Genomic DNA, 20684 nt, shown 5'->3' with positions numbered 1-20684 from the left:
CAAATGATTAGTAGTGAATCAAAGTGGTCATGTATCTAAGCAAAATCAATACATTTCACAAGATATTCAAGCACATCAATTCTCTAAGATGAAAAGTTGCAAGTTATAATCAGCCTCTTCAAAATAAAGGGAAATCAGTTTGAGTGTTAATTATAACAGTGTTTCCAGAATGCTGATTAGAGTTTGACCACGTGTGTGGAGAAGAAACTTTAAAGTCCATTCACTTAGCCAAGCCAAAATATTAATGGTTAGGTGAGTTGTTTCTAGTCCTTTCAGTTCGAAGGACAAGAAACAGCTAGCTCACAGGCTGGACTACAGCCTCTCAGGGCTAGTAAACCATACATGCATAATAGGATATTAACAGCAGTGCTAATCTGTTCCTCTGGGCTGAACATAATAAAGTTCATTTTTGTAGAGAAGTTAATCAAAAAGTATTAGAGAAATAATCAAGGGCTGGTATGATTTTAATTGACCACACTGTTTCTCAGCAGCAACATGTTCCCTTTTTACCAAAGTATAATTTTCTGACTCTTCCTGTGGTCATTCTCTGCCGATTTTATTGATATTATTCCCTCATACAAAATTCACTAGCCCTTCTGCTCTCAGTACAAAAAGGTTTCATCTTGGAGATAAACATAAATGACCCCCAGTTGCAGTTAATGGTAACAGAGTCATACTTTCTCTATTTAAGGAGAAAAAAAAAAAACTCAATTGAATATGAATGTTAATATTCATGAAGTCATTGAGGCAGTGTGTCCAGTTAAGCATAACCAAAATATGTTATGCATTCAAGCCCTTTTATTTCTAAAGGAAGAGTAAAATTTTAAAGCGAAATTAACTCCATGGTCTTCTGAAGGAATATAAAATAGCTGAAAAATTCAACTTTCTGTGACAAATAGGAAAATATGAACCAAAAATCGTCAACATAAATGTATTTTCTGAGGTCAGAGTGATGATAATAACAAAGTAATACAGAAATATTTAGTTATTTCTAAGCATCTCTGTGTTATATGAAGAATTAAGAAACAAAGATCATAAATCCACAAAGCCCCTCAAAATGAAAACAAAAAAAGAACTGTTACAAAGTTCAGTAGCTCAATCATTTTGTTTCTTACACAAATCTTAAATGACTATATTTTACTAAATTAAAATAACATGATAATAGCTACAATGCCCACTACACGCCAAGCATTATTTTAAATGTCTTAGATGAATTGATATAATCTTTATAACAACATGATAAGGTAAACAACAGTTTAAAAATGAGGAAATTGATACACAGAGAGGTTAAGTAACATACCAAAATCACACAACCAGAGCACCATAATTAAAATCTGGACAACCTGGCTCCAGAGTCTTTATATCTGACTATTATGTTATACTGCCACTATATAGCTAGATAGCTATCTGACAGATGCTGTTTTCTATGTCTACTGCATCAGTGAGTTAAGTCTGAAATTTAAAAATATTCCAGCACTATATGGCAATTTTTGATTCTTTATGGATGTTAGTCAAGAATGGAACCCGTACCATCAATGATTGCTGGTTATGCTATAAATGTGATGGTTAGGTGACATATGAGACAATTCCCTAAGCCCAACTTGCCATGATTTGGTTGACTTTATTTTCTTCTTCTTAATTGAATGTTACACCATTCATATTCCATTTATATGTCACATAGGTTCAATAGGCTTCACTGGAAAATATAATGAAACTATGGGTCACACACCCATTGCCAACCACACTATTTTAAATTCAATAAATCGTGTGCTATCTCAAAAATGCTAGAATAATTCTTTTTCTTTTCAGTATGCCCATCAGTATTGATTTTAAAAAGCCATGCTCACTAGAATATCAACAGGTATAAGTTTATTATGCTAGCACTAAAAGCAGAGTCCAGGCAAGTTTGTTAGGATGGTGATTGAGTTGATTCTTATTTACTTTTTAACTCTATCTAAATTCTGGCTGATATCAATAATATAGTAGGAGTTCAGCAGATATTAATATTTGCTGGTGATATGAGATTTGAAATATTTGATTACAATACTTTACCCTGCATGGGCTTGCCAGGTGGCGCTAGTGGTATAGAATCCATCTGCCTGTGCAGGAAACATGAGATGCAGGGACTGATTCTTGGGTCTGGAAGATTCCCTGGAGGAGGAAATGGCAAACTGTTCCAGTATTTTTGCCTGGGAAATCCCATGGACAGAAGAGCCTGCTGGGCTATAGTCCACAGGGCCACAAAGAATCAGACATGACTGAGCGACTGAGCAGGCACACACACTCTGCATAGTTTGAAACAAATAATACGGAATTGGAAAGCACTGTTGGCTAATACAATGAAAAGCATTAGTATGCTTCTCAGACAACATATGAAAATCATTGAGGCCAGGTATATTCTATTATAATTTTATGTCTTCCCCCCTGCTTCATCATGCATATAAACAGCAGTATAGTGCACTGGATAAGGGCATAGTTTATGGTGTTAGCCTATCCAGCTTCATACTCTAACTCTGCTACTTAACACCCCTGTGACTTGAACAAGTCACTTTACTTATTTGTATCTCCATTTCTTAAAATCTAATGACATATTATATGCCTCATTCCCGTGGTTATTATGACTGTTAAACAATATCTCAAAAATTAATAGTATCTGGCACATGGTAATGGTTCAATTAATATTAGCTACTATTATTACTATGATGTGTGATGATGTATGAACAAGGATGGTTTATAGGAACATGCACAAGGGTGACCTAAACTCCCTACCCATGTTAACCCATCAGGAAAGGTATATCATTAAGGTTCTCAAAGATATGTCATACATGATACACTCAGGGAGATATACAGCACCAAATGTAGACATTGGTGTTTAGAAATGAGGGAATACAAAGAGATGCTGGTTGCTGCATTCTTGACTATCCCTAAAAATGAAAGCATAATGCAGTGGAAAAATAGCATGAGTAGACTGGTGTTAAAATCCAAGGTCTGAAACTCACAGAGCAGTATGATCAAATTGCAAATTAGTTAAGCCTCAGTTAGTGAAAGATAGAAATATCTAATTCACAAAAGTACTTTGAGAATGATGTAGTATATATAAAATGCCAAGTATCAAGCTCAGAATTCAGCAGCACTCAGGAAATGTTTGATCACTTTCCCTCATTTCATGGACAGCTCTGGTCTGGTTACAAAGATGTTTTTCTCCAGCCTGCTTTTGAAGCTAAGCTTATTGATTCCATAAGAAGCATGCCTTCTCTTCTCACCTCCTTGTCAATATATCCTATCCCCCCGAACTAAAATATCCCTGAAGTAGAAACTGGAAACTCAGTGAGTAATTTCCTTACCCATCTAAGAAGTGAGAAAAGCATAACTCTAGTACATCACTAGGGCTGCCGAACTGTAACTCCAGGGTTATTTATGAATTAAAGACATTTCTTAATCTCCTACTGCTATCAATTCCCAATCTTGGTAAGCCTTTCACTCAGAGACTAAGAAAAAAGAAAGATAAAAAGAAAACATTTTTTTTTCCTTTTTGACCAGCAAATAACATGGCAGCAGCCTAAAAGAAATAAACTGTTATTTCGCTTGATGAAAAGGAAAAAAAAAGACATACTATGGTGGACCAAAATGTTAAATAAGTTGAAACCAAACTGTAGAATTAAACCCAAAAGGAAACTTCTCTTCTAAATTACTGCATTTCCTTCCAGCTATCAGAGAGTTTTTCCATGGCAATTGCTAATGATCTGAATCAAAAGAAAGCACTTTGAAAGCACATTGGAAAGAAGTATATGTGTGGGTGCATGTGCTTGTGTGTGTGTGTGTGTATGTGTGTGTGTGTATGTGTTTGAAATCCCGGTACATCTTAGGCATTAAATTCTAGGGGGGGAAAAAAAGGTTTCATGTACTACAAAGCAAATCTTTAAAGAATGTGAAAGGAGAAACATTGCCTTTATGGTAGAGAAGGTTACCTTTTCATCTCAAAATAGTCAAAGAATTATTTTTGTCCTTTTTAGGTGATATTTAGACACTTTCACCCTTTTGGCAAAAGAGCTTCTGAACTACTGGAACTTAAAGTTAAACTTAAGGTACAGGTTTAATGGAAACTGTTTGAGCGAGATGGTTTGGAGTTGACATCACCATATCACGTTATGCAGGCAGCTGTGTTCGATACCCTAGAAAAAAAAGTGTTCACAGAGTTCCTTCATAAAGATTTATTTCTGGTGTTATCCAAAATTATATGGTATCACTGACATTAAAATTCTAGAGCCACAGAATAATGTAGCTTTTAACCTACTTGTCCCTGGGTATAACCTCCCTTCCTCCAATTTTATGGATTCACTGTGCTTTCAGGAAATAATCGTAAAAAAAAAAAAAAAAATTCACCAGAGTGAACTTAGATATTCTAGAAGACTACGGAAATAAACATCCCATTCACAGGGAGTACTATACTAGGTTCACCAATATGGATGGTGGTGAAGAAGTAGGTTCCTAGAAGAAAGTAGGTCAAGTTTCTAGTGGCACCACATTCTACAACCTAACTCCACAAGGATTTGGAAGAGCATTTTCACTGAAAGATAACAGGTTGCTGAAGACAAGTAGTTTCCATAAAATAATTTCTTCCCCAGTTATCCCTTCTTTAAAATCATGTGATGGATTATCGCACTTGAAACCCAACCTTATGTGATCTTCCCACTGCCTCCTTTTCCAACCTTATATCCTTTCATTCTCCCTCTTGCCCGTTACACCCCAATCACAGTGATCTATTTCATGAACACATAAAGCTGATTTATGCCTCAGAGCCTTTGTGCTTACTGCTTCATCTATCTGGAGTCCTCTCCCTGCTTTGCATGATTCAGAACTCAGGTCAAATATCAACTTTCCCAAGAGACTGTCTAAAAACTAATCTATCTAAAATACCCCCAGGTCCTATCCCTACCCCTAGCATTCTCTGCTGCATTACCTTGTTTTGTTTTCTTCCTAAAAGATTTTTAGCAAATATTTGTGTAATAATAGTAATAATTATTATTATATTATAATAATTCTTAGGAGAAGGAAATGGCAACCTACTCCAGTATTCTTGCCTGGAGAACCCCACGGATGGAGGAGTCCACGGGGTCGCAAAGAGTCGGACACGACTGAGTGACTTCACTTCAAGTTAACTCATATAATAATTCTTCACTTCCGAGTAACTCTTCAGAGGTCTCAGACTAGTGTAGAATTGACACCAGGATAAGAAGATTCAAGAAAAGGCAGTAATTGTTATGTTCCCAAGTATCAGTAAATATAGTATCAAAAAAAAAAAATCCAGGTCACAAATTGAGTGTTTCTTTGCTTTCATCCAATAGATATGACAACAAAAACTATCAGGATTCTTACGAAGAACTGTCTTCCTTTGGGAGCAAGAGAGGAAATGAAATCAAGCATCTTCCTTTGAGGAACACCTTACCTGTGAGATTTTTCCTAGCTTGGCACTTACACATTGAATTACATAGAATGGACAGAGGGCATAGGATATGCCACTAAATAGCTGGGTGAACTTGAAAAAATCACTTTAGTGTTTTTATCTGTTCCATGGGAGAGAGTTTCTGTCAAGCTAACTCATAAGCCTGTTGTGAACTTCAAATTAAATAATGCTTATGAAAGCACTTTTTGTTGTCAAGCACCATGGAAATATAAAATAAGGTTTTTACAAAAGTTTTATATTTCCTCAAAAGGAGAACCAGGATATTTTTGCAGAATAATCAAGTATTTCTGGAAATGAATTAATTGTTTGGTTGGATATTAATATTCAAATCCAGCTGAGATCCCACCCTCCCATCTTTTTAATACCTTCTCTAGATCCATACAGACATAAAATAATTATTCTGCAGTAGCAAGAACAAATAGGAACTGCTTTCCATGTGTACAGTAGACCGTAAATTGCCCTGCTAAGATTGTATTAGATTCACAAGCTCAAAGACAGGACTAGCAATGAAAGACTAAGTAGATTGAAAAGAGCCATTCATAACAGGGTCTACCTAGCATGACTGAGGAAGCAATGCTTACCACTACCAGAATATCACTTGCCTTAAATTTCTACTATTAGAAAAAAATTGTTTTCATGAATCTGAGTACATTTTAATTTGGTCCAGTCATTCATTATCTTCTTTGAATGGGACAAACCACCAGCTCATTAGCATTGTTATCAGGGACTAATTTATCTGATTAATCCACTCCTACCCCCTGCCATTCATTGAAAAATTCAAATGGAGTCTCTGAGGAAACCAGAAGCAGAGGATTAAGTAAATTTTGCTTGGGTAAAGAGGCCAGAGGCATGCTGTTCTGATCTGAACATTTGAGGCTTTCAAATGGGCCCCAAACAGCCAAGAGACAGGAAACAGGGCATCTGAAGAAGACAGAAAAAGTCAATTAGGCCAAGCAACTGACAGAAATTCAAAATTTTCAGCCACTCCACCCAAATTACTATGTAGTTGGGATTCAATTCAACTAAGTCTAAAAAGCTTCTTAAGACTACTGCTTTATCAAGTTTTAGTCCTGTTTACACATGGACCTTTTTCTTTTTTTAAATTATCTTAACTAGATATTTACCAAACCAAACCAAACCAAAACTTTGTCCTCAATTTCGCTTGATAGTTACAAGTATATCTTTGTTTTCTGCTAAAAAAGTATTTTTGATAATGTTTACTTCATTGAATTACAGATAATTACAATTTAATAAAGAAGAAAAGTTACAGTATGAGTTCAATTAATTCAAATACCTCTTAAGCCATTCCATTAAATAAATGAGCCAAACATGATTCCTTCATAAACAATCTGACTCTAATTTCATCCCAGTTACTATTTTATCAAAAAGAATCTTTTTAACCATTTTTTGTCTGTGTTTCAAAAGAAAATTTTTTCTACATAAACTAACTTCTAGATGGCCTACTTATTACTAAAAAATAAGTCTTCAGGGTCTAATGAGGCTATAATTCCCCCAAACTTCATGATCTTTTGGCAAGAATATTACAAAGGGCAAAGGTCTTGCTCGGCATGTAATATAAAAAGCTGGTACAACACTATGGAGCTTCCTTGGGTGACTATAATTTGCTTATTATTCATCAATATTTCAAATATTTTCTGCCATAAGCCAAAACTACTGTTTCATTGTTGGCTTACTTGCTATAGTAATAAATATGGATGATATTTATGGATGAGCCAAGGTAGTCATTGTTTGTGCTGTGCTCAGTTCCTCAGTCATGTCTGACTCTTTGTGACCCTATGGACTATAACCAACCAGGCTCCTCTGTCCATGGGATTTTCCAGGGAGTGGGGTGTCATTTCCTTTTCCAGGGGATCTTCCCAACCCAAGGGTCAAACCCTGGTCTCGTGCATTGCAGGCAGATTTTTTACCTTCTGAGCCACCAGAGAAGCCCTGCAATCCAGAAGTCACAAAAGTCAGACATGAATTAGTGACTAAACCACCACCACCACCATGCAGATGAATAGTGTAGAGACAGCACTACAGTAGAGTAAGTGAAGATAATGTGAGATGCATAAAAAAAGAAGCCTAAGAATAAATCTGGGGAAACAGACTAAGATGAAGATCAGTTAATTATTAGCAAATATTTATTAAGAAGAGATTACAATTAATTGAGTACATTAAAAACTTTCTTTTATTAAATTGTTAAAATATTTGTCAAAATACCAATATCATAAAAGGTTAAAAACAAACTAGGAGAATATTTACAAATATGACAAAGATTTTCTAACCTTGTCCACAATAAGCCACTACAGATTTATGAGGAAAGGATGGATCTCCATTTATGTCCATGTTTAAATGGAATATACAGGCAGTTCAAAAAGAGAAACCTTGGGAATTTCTTGGGATCCAGTGGTTAGGATTCCATGCTTTCACTGCTAAGGCCTAGGGTTTGATCCCTAGTCAGGAACTAAGATGCCACAAGCCATCGGTACAGTCAAAAGAGAGAGAGAGAAAAAAGTGACAAAAAATAAATGGAGATATTTTCTACCTCAATGAAAATAAAAAACACCAAGTCAAAAATAGTACTGATGAACCTATTTGCAGGACAGGAATAGATACACAGACACAGAGAATCTGCTTATGGACACAGTGGGAAAGGAGAGGGTGGGACAAATTGAGGCAGTAGTATTGACATATATATGTCCATCCTGGTGCTCTGTGATGACCCAGGGGATGGGAGGGAGGCTCGATAGGGAAGGAATATATGTATACATATGGCTGATTCACTATGTTGTACAGCAGAAACTAACACAACATTGCAAAATAATTATAGTCCAATTTAAAAAAAAGTCAAATTAGTAAGATTGTGAGAAAGTCCCCAGGTCAAACAACTTAGTTTCTTTGCCAGATAAATTGTACAGAGGAGGTGGGGATATCAAGGAAAAGGAATTCATGGTTTCAAAGAAAGTCAAGAGAACATCAAGCAGATGCAATATGTATGCCATCTCTCTACCCCTCAAACAAACAACCTGTATGTATTTTAAGACACCTAAGAAAAATCTGGGAAAATATGAACACTGCCAAGATAGTTGATAAAATAAGGAATTACTGTTAGTTTTTTTGAACCCGTGATAATAGTGTTGCAGTTGAATACATATCTAAGAGTTTTCATTTTTTGGAAAAAAATTGAAGTATTTATAGAATAAATAATACAATATTTGGGATTTGCTTTAAAATAATTTCTTTGGAGCAGAGGATTGAAAATGTGTAATAGTGAAACAACAGTTAAAAGTGGACATGGAACAACAGACTGGTTCCAAATAGGAAAAGCCAATTGGCTGCTATCCAAAAATCTACAAACAATAAATTCTAGAGAGGGTGTGGAGAAAAGGGAACCCTCTTACATTTTTGCTGGGAATGCAAACTAGTACAGCCACTATGGAGAACAGTGTGGAGATTCCTTAAAAAACTGGAAATAGAACTGCCATATGACAGAGCAATCCCAGTGCTGGGCATACACACCAAGGAAACCAGAATTGAAAGAGACATGTGTAGCCCAATGTTCATCACAACACTGTTTATAATAGCCAGGACATGGAAGCAACCTAGATGTCCATCAGCAGATGAATGGATAAGAAAGCTGTGTACATATACACAATGAAATATTATTCAGACATTAAAAAGAATACATTTGAATCAGTTCTAATGAGGTGGATGAAACTGGAACCTATTATACAGAGTGAAGTAAGCCAGAAAGAAAAACACCAATACAGTATTCCAACACATATATATGGAATTTAGAAAGATGGTAATGATAACCCTGTATGCGAGACAGCAAAAGAGACACAGATGTAGAGAACAGTCTTTTGGACTCTGTGGGAGAAGGCGAGGGTGGGATGATCTGAGAGAATAGCATTGAAACCTGTATATTATCATACTTGAAACAGATCACGAGTCCAGGTTCGATGCATGAAACAGGGTGCTCAAGACTGGTGCACGGGGATGATCCAGAGGGATGGCATGGGGAAGGAGGTGGGAGGGGGGATTCAGGATGGGGAACACATGTATGCCCATGGTGGATTCACATTGATGTGTGGCAGAACCAATACAATATTGTAAAGTAACTAGCTTCCAATTAAAATAAATAAATTTTAAAAATAAACAAAATAAGAATTTGAATTAATCATCCATGGATTTCACTCCTGTATGTTCTCTTTTTCCATAGTATTAAACTTTGAGAAATTAACTTAGAGCCTCAGAATGTTAATCTACTTTGAGGTTAGTATCCTTTATGGAATTTTCCGAGAGCACTTATATTAGAAAATTGAACATGGAAGAAGTAACTCTGAGTCTCTTCTATGAGATGAAAATTAAATGGCAGTTTAATCTCAGATTTGCCCATATTTGATGTTAATTTCAATTGCTCCCAGTGTTCCAGAGCAACCAATATGAAAGATTTGCTTTGTATTTTCGTGTGAATGAGTGAATGTGAGTGTGGTGAGGGCAGTGGGGAGAAGACCGTGAGAGGAATCCAAAAAAGGATCATATGTCTGAGGTTTGCTTACTGCAAGACTGATTATCCTCTGGGAATGTTCCAATTAGTCTTTAACAATCTTTAGCCTTTAATATGTTCTCCTTGGGGCATTCTCAGTATCTCAGGCCTGGGTCATTCCTTCCTTTCTCTTCCTCAAAATAGCACTCACTGGTCCTTTGAGAAATTAGTGATTTAATGCAAAAAATTATACAGAATGAGTCTGAAACATCATATTGATAAAAAAGCAAGGAAAACACGAAGGATTCCTAGGGTCTTTCAAAAGCATCTTTGAAGGGGTTCTCACTAACCAAAATCGGACAAGCTGACCATTAACACTATCATCTTAAATGAATACACATCAAATATGTTTAAATCCATGATTTCATAATTATAAAATTTTCATTAAACATACTTTATATTCTAACAAAGATTAAGGAATGGATTTATCCTCCTGCCAGAAATAACCCTGGGCTGGAGGTAGCACAAGCTGGAATCAAGATTGCCAGGAGAAATATCAATAACCTCAGATATGCAGATGACACCACCCTTATGGAAGAAAGTGAAGAAGAACTAAAGAGCCTCTTGATGAAAGTGAAAGAGGAGAGTGAAAAAGTTGGCTTAAAGCTCAACATTCAGAAAACTAAGGTCATGGCATCCAGTCCCATCACTTCATGGGAAATAGGTGGGGAAACAGTGGAAACAGCGTCAGACTTTATTTTTCGGGGCTCCAAAATCACTGCAGATGGTGATTGCAGCCATGAAATTAAAAGACGCTTACTCCTTGGAAGGAAAGTTATGGCCAACCTAGAAAGCATATTGAAAAGCAGTGACATTACTTTGTCTACCAAGATCCATCTAGTCAAGGTTATAGTTTTTTCAGTGGTCATCTATGGGTGTGAGAGTTGGACTGTAAAGAAAGCTGAGAACAGAAGAATTGATGCTTTTGAACTGTGCTGTTGGAGAAGACTCTTGAGAGTCCGTTGGACTGCAAGGAGATCCAACCAGTCCATCCTAAAGGAGATCAGTCCTGGATGTTCATTGGAAAGACTGATGCTGAAGCTGAAACTCCAATACTTTGGCCACCTGATGTGAAGGGCTGACTCATTTGAGAAGACCCTGATGCTGGGAAAGATTGGGGACATGAGAAGAAGGGGACAACAGAGGATAAGATGGTTGGATGGCATCACTGACTCAATGGACATGGGTTTGGGCGGACTCTGGGAGTTGGTGATGGACAGGGAGGCCTGGCATGCTGCAGTTCATTGGGTCGCAAAGAGTCGAACACGACTGACCGACTGAACTGAACTGAACTGAACTGAAATAACAAAAAGATAAACAAAAGCCTGGATATCAGGGAACGGTAGTGATTACTGAAAGACAGAAAACAAAGTGATCCTTACGAATGTCCAAGCTTACTGCCATCAATGAGTTTCCAGATCATGGGCAGTGAAGTAGAACTCAGGAAGGTCCCAGTGACCTTCCTGAGACTGGGACACCAGGATGGATAATTTCCAACAAAATGTCTAAATTCTAGAGCATAAAATACAGGAGAGGAGAGAGCTTCACAAAGAAAGAACTACATGCATATGTAGGGGTCCCCTCTCTTGAGTATCTAGATTTATACTGATCATGCATGCCCAAGAAATTACCAAAGTCCAGGGAAGTACCACCTGATTAGAAGAAACAGTGTCCAACTTTCAAACATGATGGAAAACTGTTGCTGTTTCTACTAGTTCAGTTGATTTCATGTTTCTCAGTTGTGTCCAGCTCTTTGTGACCCTGTGAACTGCAGCATGCCAGGCTTCCCTGTCCATCACCAACTCCTGGAGCTTACTCAAACTCATGTCCATTGAGTTGGTGATGCTATCTAACCGTCTCATCTTCTGTTGTTGTCATCTCTTCTCGCCTTCAGTCTCCCAGCATCAGAGTCTTTTCCAGTGAGTCAGTTCTTTGCATCAGGTGGCCAAAGTATTGGAGCATCAGCTTCAGCATCAGTCCTTTCAATGAATGTTTAGGACTGATTTCCTTAGGATTGACTGGTTTAATTTACTTGTAGTCCAAGGAACTCTTAAGAGGCTTCTATAACACCACAGTTCAAAAGCATCAATTCCTACTAGCTAGATTGCAAAAGTCTCAGGATTTAAAGGCATGGGGTAGAGTATTAGCTGGGTCTTGCCATATTAGTGAGGAGTAATTAGCCTAGACTAAACACTACTCTACTAGTCTAGGCTAATTACTCCTCACTACTATGGCAAGACTGGCGGGTCATGGTGGAGAGGTCTGACAGAATGTAGTCCACTGGAGAAGGGAATGGCAAACGACTTCAGTATTCGTGCCTTGAAAACCCCATGAACAGTATGAAAAGGCAAAATGATAAGATACTGAAAGAGGAACTCCCCAGGTCAGTAGGTGCCCAACACACTACTTGAGATCAGTGGAGAAATAACTCCAGAAAGAATGAAGGGATGGAGCCAAAGCAAAAACAATACCCAGCTGTGAGTGTGACTGGTGATAGAAGCAAGGTCCGATGCTGTAAAGAGCAATATTGCATAGGAACCTGGAATGTCAGGTCCATGAATCAAGGCAAATTGGAAGTGGTCAAACAAGAGATGGCAAGGGTGAATGTCGACATTCTAGAAATCAGCGAACTAAAATGGACTGGAATGGGTGAATTTAACTCAGATGACCATTATATCTACTACTGCGGGCAGGAATCCCTCAGAAGAAATGGAGTAGCCGTCATGGTCAACTAGTGTCCAAAATGCAGTACTTGGATGCAATCTCAAAATCGACAGAATGATCTCTGTTCGTCTCCAAGGCAAACCATTAAATATCATGGTAATCCAAGTCTATGTCCCAACCAGTAATGCTGCAGAAGCTGAAGTTGAACGGTTCTATGAAGACCTACAAGAACTTTTAGAACTAATACCCAAAGAAGATGTCCATTTCATTATAGGGGACTGGAATGCAAAAGTAGGAAGTCAAGAAACACCTGGAGTAACAGGCAAATTTGGCCTTGGAATGTGGAATGAAGCAGGGCAAACACTAATAGAGTTTTGCCAAGAGAATGCATTGGTCATAGCAAACACCCTCTTCCAACAACACAAGAGAAGACTCTACACATGGACATCACCAGATGGTCAACACAAAAATCAGATTTATTATATTCTTTGCAGCAAAAAACATGGAGAAGCTCTATACAGTCAACAAAAAGAAGACCAGGAGCTGACTGTGGCTCAGATCATGAACTCCTTATTACCAAATTCAGACTGAAATTGAAGAAAGTAGGGAAAACCGCTAGACCATTCAGGTATGACCTAAATCAAATCCCTTATGATTATACAGTGGAAGTGAGAAATAGATTTAAGGGCTTAGATCTGATAGATAGAGTGCCTGATGAACTATGGAATGAGGTTCATGACACTGTACAGGAGACAGGGATCAAGACCATCCCCATGGAAAAGAAATGCAAAGTAGCAAAATGGGTGTCTGGGGAGGCCTTACAAGTAGCTGTGAAAAGAAGAGAGGCAAAAAGCAAAGGAGCAAAGGAAAGATATAAGCATCTGAATGCAGAGTTCCAAAGAATAGCAAGAAGAGATAAGAAACCCTTCTTCAATGATCAATGCAAATAAATAGAGGAAAAGAACATAATGGGAAAGACTAGAGATCTCCAAGAAAATTAGAGACACTAAGGGAACATTTCTTGCAAAGATAGGCTCAATAAAGGACAGAAATGATATGAACCTAAGAGAAGCAGAAGATATTAAGAAGAGGTGGCAAGAATACACAGAAGAACTGTACAAAAAAGATCTTCATGACTGAGATAATCACGATGGTGTGATCACTCATCTAGAGTCAGACATCCTGGAATGTGAAGTCAAGTGGGCCTTAGAAAGCATCACTATGAACAAAGATGGTGGAGGTGATGGAATTCCAGGAGAGCTATTTCAAATCCTGAAAGATGATGCTGTGAAAGTGCTGCACTCAGTATGCCAGCAAATTTGGAAAACTCAACAGTGGCCACAGGACTGGAAAAGGTCAGATTTCATTCCAATCCCAAAGGCAATGTCAAAGAATGCTCAAACTACTGCACAATTGCACTCATCTCACATGCTAGTAAAGTAATGCTCAAAATTCTCCAAGCCAGGCCTCAGCAATACGTGAACCATGAACTTCCTAATGTTCAAGCTGGTTTTAGAAAAGGCAGAGGAACCAGAGATCAAATTGCCAACATCCGCTGGATCATGGAAACAGCAAGAGAGTTTCAGAAAAACATCTATTTCTGCTTTATTGACTATGCCAAAGTCTTTGATTGTGTGGATCACAATAAATCGTGGAAAATTCTGAAAGAGATGGGAATACCAGACCACCTGGCCTGCCTCTTGAGAAATCTGTATGCAGGTCAGGAAGCAACAGTTAGAACTGGACATGGAACAACAGACTGGTTCCAAATAGGAAAAGGAGTACGTCAAGGCTGTATATTGTCACCCTGATTATTTAACTTATATGCAGAATACATCATGAGAAACGCTGGACTTGAAGAAGCACAAGCTGGAATCAACATTGCCTGGAGAAATATCAATAACCTCAGATATGCAGATGACACCACCCTTACGGCATAAAGTGAAGAGGAACTAAAAAGTGTCTTGATGAAAGTGAAAGTGGAGAGTGAAAAATTTGTCTTCAGCTCAACATTCAGAAAATGAAGATCATGGCATCTGGTCCCATCACTTCATGGGAAATAGGTGGGGAAACAGTGGAAACAGCGTCAGACTTTATTTTGGGGGGCTCCAAAATCACTGCAGTTGGTGATTGCATGAAAGTAAAAGATGCTTACTTTTGGAAGAAAAGTTATGACCAACCTAGATAGCATATTCAAAAGCAGAGACATTGCTTTGCCAACTAAGGTCCGTCTAGTCAAGGCTATGGTTTTTCCTGTGATCATGTATGGATGTGAGAGTTGTACTGTGAAGAAGGCTGAGCGCCGAAGAATTGATGCTTTTGAACTGTGGTGTTGGAGAACACTCTTGAGAGTTTGTTGGACTGCAAGGACATCCAACCAGTCCATTCTGAAGAGATCATCCCTCTAATTTCTTTGGAAGGAATGATGCTAAAGCTGAAACTCCAATACTTTGGCCACCTCATGCAAAGAGTTAACTCACTGGAAAAGACTCTGATACTGGGACAGTTTGGGGGCAGGAGGAGAATGGGATGACAGAAAATAAGATGGCTGGATGGCATCACCGACTCCATGGACGTGAGTCTGAGTGAATTCCGGGAGTTGGTGATGGAAAGGGAGGCCTGGCATCCTGCGATTTATGGAGTCGCAAAGTGTCAGACACAACTGAGCAACTGAACTGAACTGAAACACTACTCTGAGCTTCCCAGGTGGTGCTAGTGGTAAAGAACCTGCCTGTCAACGTAGGAGACATAGGAGACTCTGATTCGATCCTTAGGTTGGTACGATCCCCTGGAGGAAGTTTTGGTAACCACTCCTGTATTCTTGCATGGTGAATTCCATGGATACAGGAGCATGGTGGCTATAGCCCATAGGGTTGCAAACAATTGGACATGACTGAAATGACAGAGCATGCATGCAATCACTACTCTGGCCTGACATAACAAATTGCAAAAACAGTACATGAGAGGATCAAATTATTCCCATTTAAATTAACTGTGTTCCAGATAAAGCTGAAGAATACTTGTAAGAATACTAAATAAATAAATTAAATTAAAATCTAGCATGTAACAGGGTAAACTTCAAAATGTTTGGCATTCAATCAAAGATTACCAATCATGCAAGAAGCAAAAATATATGACCCATAATGAGGATAAAAATTAATCAATTGAAATTGACCAAAAGCTGACCCACATCTTAGAAGAAAAGGGCATGAAAATAAGGTGTTATAACTGTATTCTATACTATATACTGAAAGTAGTAAAAAACATAGCAGATGTAGAAAGACCCAAAACAAATATCTAAAGTGAAAAACTGCAATGTCAGATAAAAATTACAGTAGATGAGTTTCACAATAGATCAGATACTATAAATGAAAATATGAGAAAATTTGAAGGCATAGCAATGCAAACTATCTGATGTAAAACAGAGAGAAAAAAAGAAAAGAAGTATCAGTGAGCTATGGGACAACTTCATATATTGGAGTCACCAAGGAAAGGGGTGGAGGGCAGAAATAACTATTTGAAGGATAATTTGGATTAGATGAAAACTGCAAATCAGTAGATGCAGAATCTCATTGAAATACAAATACAAGAAATAAGAAGAATGCCACATCATAACCACATTGTTCATATAAGTGATTAAAAAAATCATTGTAAAAAAGCTAAAGGGAAAAAGAGACACTTAAGCACAGAGGAACAAAAATGAGGGCCAAAGTAGATTTTTCATTGCACATAATACAAGTGAGAAGACACTGGAGCAACATCTTTAAAGTACTGAAAGGAAAAAAGATCAACATACTATTCTGCATCCTGTGAAAATAGTTTTCAGAAGTTAAGGTCAAATAAAGACATTTTCAGACACAGAAAAACTGAAGGATATACACTACAAGAAATGATAAAGGAAATCCTTCAGATAGAAGGCACATAATACCAGAGGGAAACTACATCTACACAGAGGAATGGAAAAACAAATTAGAAATGATAATTATGTAGGTAAAAATATGAGGTTTTAAAATAATTGCTTTTTAAAAACTAATTGATCATCTTTCAATGATGCCAAAAAAAAACTAATTCATTATTACAAAGAATAGGGAGAAAAGAGAATCAAGCATTTTACCTGAGCTTTGCTTGATAAATTTTATATCAAGTAACCATAGAATTGATAGGAAAATTTCAAATCAAAAGAATTTCTTAAAACATTTTGAAATAATCCCAATTAATAAATGAAGTCACTATAAACTCAGAGTATTACCAATTTGATTTTCCTAATAATATAATGGAAAGCTGAGAGAAATCTTATAACTCAGTGGTCAACAACAATACCTGATTTTAATGATGAATCCTAACATGACTAAAGGTGAGATAAGATATAATACACTTTCCAATGTGATACAAAGGGAAAAATGTTATTATGTTAAAAAAAATCACCCATTGAGTTGTGCTAACACACAAAACATAAATATAGATCAATGGAACAAAATAGAAAGCACAGAGATAAATCCACACACCTATGGCCACCTTATCTTCGACAAAGGAAGCAAGAATATACAATGGATTAAAGACAATCTCTTTAACAAGTGGTGCTAGAAAACTGGTTAACCACTTGTAAAAGAATGAAACTAGAACACTTTCTAACACAGCACACGAACATAAACTCAAAATGTATTAAAGATCTAAACGTGACCAGAAACTATAAAACTCCTAGAGGAGAACATAGGCAAAACACTCTCCAACATACATCACAGCAGGATCCTCTATGATCCACCTCCCAGAATACTGGAAATAACAGCAAAAATAAACAAACGGGATCTAATTGAAATTAAAAGCTCCTGCATAACAAAGGAAACTATAAGCAAAGTGAAAAGACAGCCTTTGGAATGGGAGAAAATAATAGCAAATGAAGCAACTGACAAACAACTAATCTCAAAAACATACAAGCAACTCCTGCAGCTCAATTCCAGCAAAATAAACGACCCAATCAAAAAAATGGGCCAAAAAACTACATAGACATTTCTCCAAAGAAGACATACAGATGGCTAACAAACACATGAAAAGATGCTCAACATCACTCACTATCAGAAAAATGCAAATCAAGACGACAATGAAGTTCTATTTCACGCCAGTCAGAATGGCTGTGATCCAAAAGTCTGCAAGCAATAAATGCTGGAGAGGGTGTGGAGGAAAGGGATCCCTCTTACACTGTTGGTGGGGATGCAAACTAGTACAGCCACTATGGAGAACAGTGTGGAGATTCCTTAAAAAAACTGGAAATAGAACTGCCTTATGACCCAGCAATCCCACTGCTGGGCATACACACTGAGGAAACCAGAATTGAAAGAGACAGGTGTACCCCAGTGTTCATCACAGGACAGTTTATAATAACCAGGACATGGAAGCAACCTAGATGTCCATCAACAGATGAATGGATAAAGCTGTGGTACATATACACAATGGAGTATTACTCACCCATTAAAAAGAATACAGTTCAGTCAGTTCTAATGAGGTGGATGAAAGTGGAGCTGATTATACAGAGTGAAGTAAGCCAGAAAGAAAAACACCAATACAGTATACTAACACATATATATGGGATTTAGAAAGATGGTAATTATAACCCTGTATGTGAGACAGCAAAAGAGACACAGATATATAGAACAGACTTTCAGACTCTGTGGGAGGGGGAGAGGGTGGGATGATTTGGGAGAATGGGGAAAAAAAAGTTGTGTTAACAAACAAAGCTAAATAATCATGAATCTGATTCAGCTTCTAGATTAAACGCATGATTTAGGCATTAGAGGGGATAAAGAGACATGTTTGTTTTGTTTTTCAAATACTGCTGCTGCTGCTAAATCACTTCAGTCATGTCCAACTCTGTGTGACTCCATGGACAGCAGCCCACCAGGCTCCTCCATCCACAGGATTCTCCAGGTAAGAATACTGGAGTAGTTTGCCATTTCCTTCTCCATTTCAAATACTAGAGAACTGAAGTCAGTAAAATGCAGGATGTAAGGAGTTCTATGAGACTAAAAAACAAAACAAAACAAAACAAATCAAACTGATTTCTTCAAAAAGTACACAACAAGGGGGAAAAATGGTGGAAAGGGAATTTTGCAGAATAAAAGATATTTAAGTGTGTATGTGTGCTAAGTTGTGTCTGATGCTTTACAACCCTATGGACTGCAGCATGTCAGGCTTCCCTGTCCATCACTATCTTATAAAGTCTGCTCAAACTCATGTCCATTGAGTCAGTGATGTCATCCAACCATCACATCTTCTGTCACCCTCTTCTCCTGCCCTCAATCTTTCCCAGCATCTGGATATTTTTGAGTGACTTAGCTCTCTGCATCAAGTGGCCAAAGCATTGGAACTTCAGTTTCAGCATCAGTCCTTCCAGTGAATATTCAGGATTGACTTCCTTTGAGATTGACTGGGTTGAAATCCTTGCTGTCCAAGAGACTCTCAAAAATCTTCTCAGTACCAGAATTTGAAAGCATCAGTTCTTTGGCTCTCAGCCTGTTTTATGGTCCAACTCTCACATCTGTACATGACTACTGTAAACAACATAGCTTTGACTATAAGGACCTTTGTCAGCAAAGTGATGTCTCTGACTTTTAATATGCTGTCTAGGTTTGTCATAGATTTTCTTCCAAGAAGCAAGTGTCTTTTAATTTCATGACTGCAGTCACCATCCACAGTGATTTTGGAGCCAAAGAAAATAAACTCTGTCACTGTTTCCACTTTTTCCCTATGTATTGACCATAAAATAATGGGACTGGCTATCATGATCTTAGTTTTTTGAATTAGAGGTTTTTTTTTTTTTTACAGTTTATATTTTATTTTATTTTAAAATATAAATTTATTTATTTGAATTGGAGGTTAATTACTTTACATTATTGTATTCGTTTTGCCATACATCAACATGAATCTGCCACAGGTATACACGTGTTCCCCATCCTGAACACTTCCTCCCTCCTCCTTCCCTGTACCATCAATCTGGGTCGTCCCAGTGCATTTGAATCAGTTCTAATGAGGTGGATGAAACTGAATTTGAGTTTTAAGCCAGGTTTTTCACTCTCCTCTTTCACCCTCATCAAGAGGCTCTTTAGTTTCTCTTCACTTTCTGCCATTAGGGTGATGTCATCTGCATATCTGACATTATTGATATTTCTCCTGGCAATCTTAATTCCAGCTTGTGATTCATCCAGCATAGCATTTCACATGATGTACTCTGTAAAATAAGGTAAATAAGCAGGTTGGCAATATACAACCTTGACAAACCTCTTTCCCAATTTTGAACCAGTCAGTCATTCCATGTCCTGTTCTAACTGTTGCTTCTTGTCGCACATATAGGTTTCTAAGGTAAGGTGATCTGATACTCCAGTCTCTTTAAGAATGTTAGTTTGTTGTCATACACACAGCCAAAGGCTTTAGTGTAGTTAATGAAGCAGAAGTAGAATTTTTTTATTCCCTTGCATTTTCTATGATGCAATGGACCTTGGCGATTTGATCTCTGGTCCCACAGCCTTTTTAAAATCTAGCTTGTACATCTGGAATTTCTCAGTTCACATACTATTGAAGCCTAGCTTGAAGGATTGTGAGCATTGATTTGCTAGCATGTGCAATGAGCACAATTGTACAGAAGTTTGAACATTCATTGGCATTGCCTTTCTTTAACATGTATAGTATCATGTAAGAATTGAATTGCCAGTCTATGTCTGACACAGGATACAGTATGCTTGGGGCTGGTGCATGGGGATGACCCACAGAGATGTTATGGGGAGCGAGGTGTGAGGGGGGTTCATGTTTGGGAACGCATGTAAGAATTAAAGATTTTAAAATTAAAAAAATTAAAAACTAAAAAAAAAATAAAATAAAGTAAATAGAAAAAAAAAAAGAAAGAAATGAAAACTAACTATTTCCAGTCCTGTGGACATTGCTGAGTTTTCCAAATTTGCTGGCATTTTAAGTGCAGCGTTTTAACAGCATCATCTTTTAGGATTTGAAATAATT

Source organism: Capra hircus, assembly GCF_001704415.2.
Source record: "Capra hircus breed San Clemente chromosome X unlocalized genomic scaffold, ASM170441v1, whole genome shotgun sequence".
Classification (NCBI taxonomy): domain Eukaryota; kingdom Metazoa; phylum Chordata; class Mammalia; order Artiodactyla; family Bovidae; genus Capra; species Capra hircus.
This window is presented reverse-complemented; position numbering follows the sequence as displayed.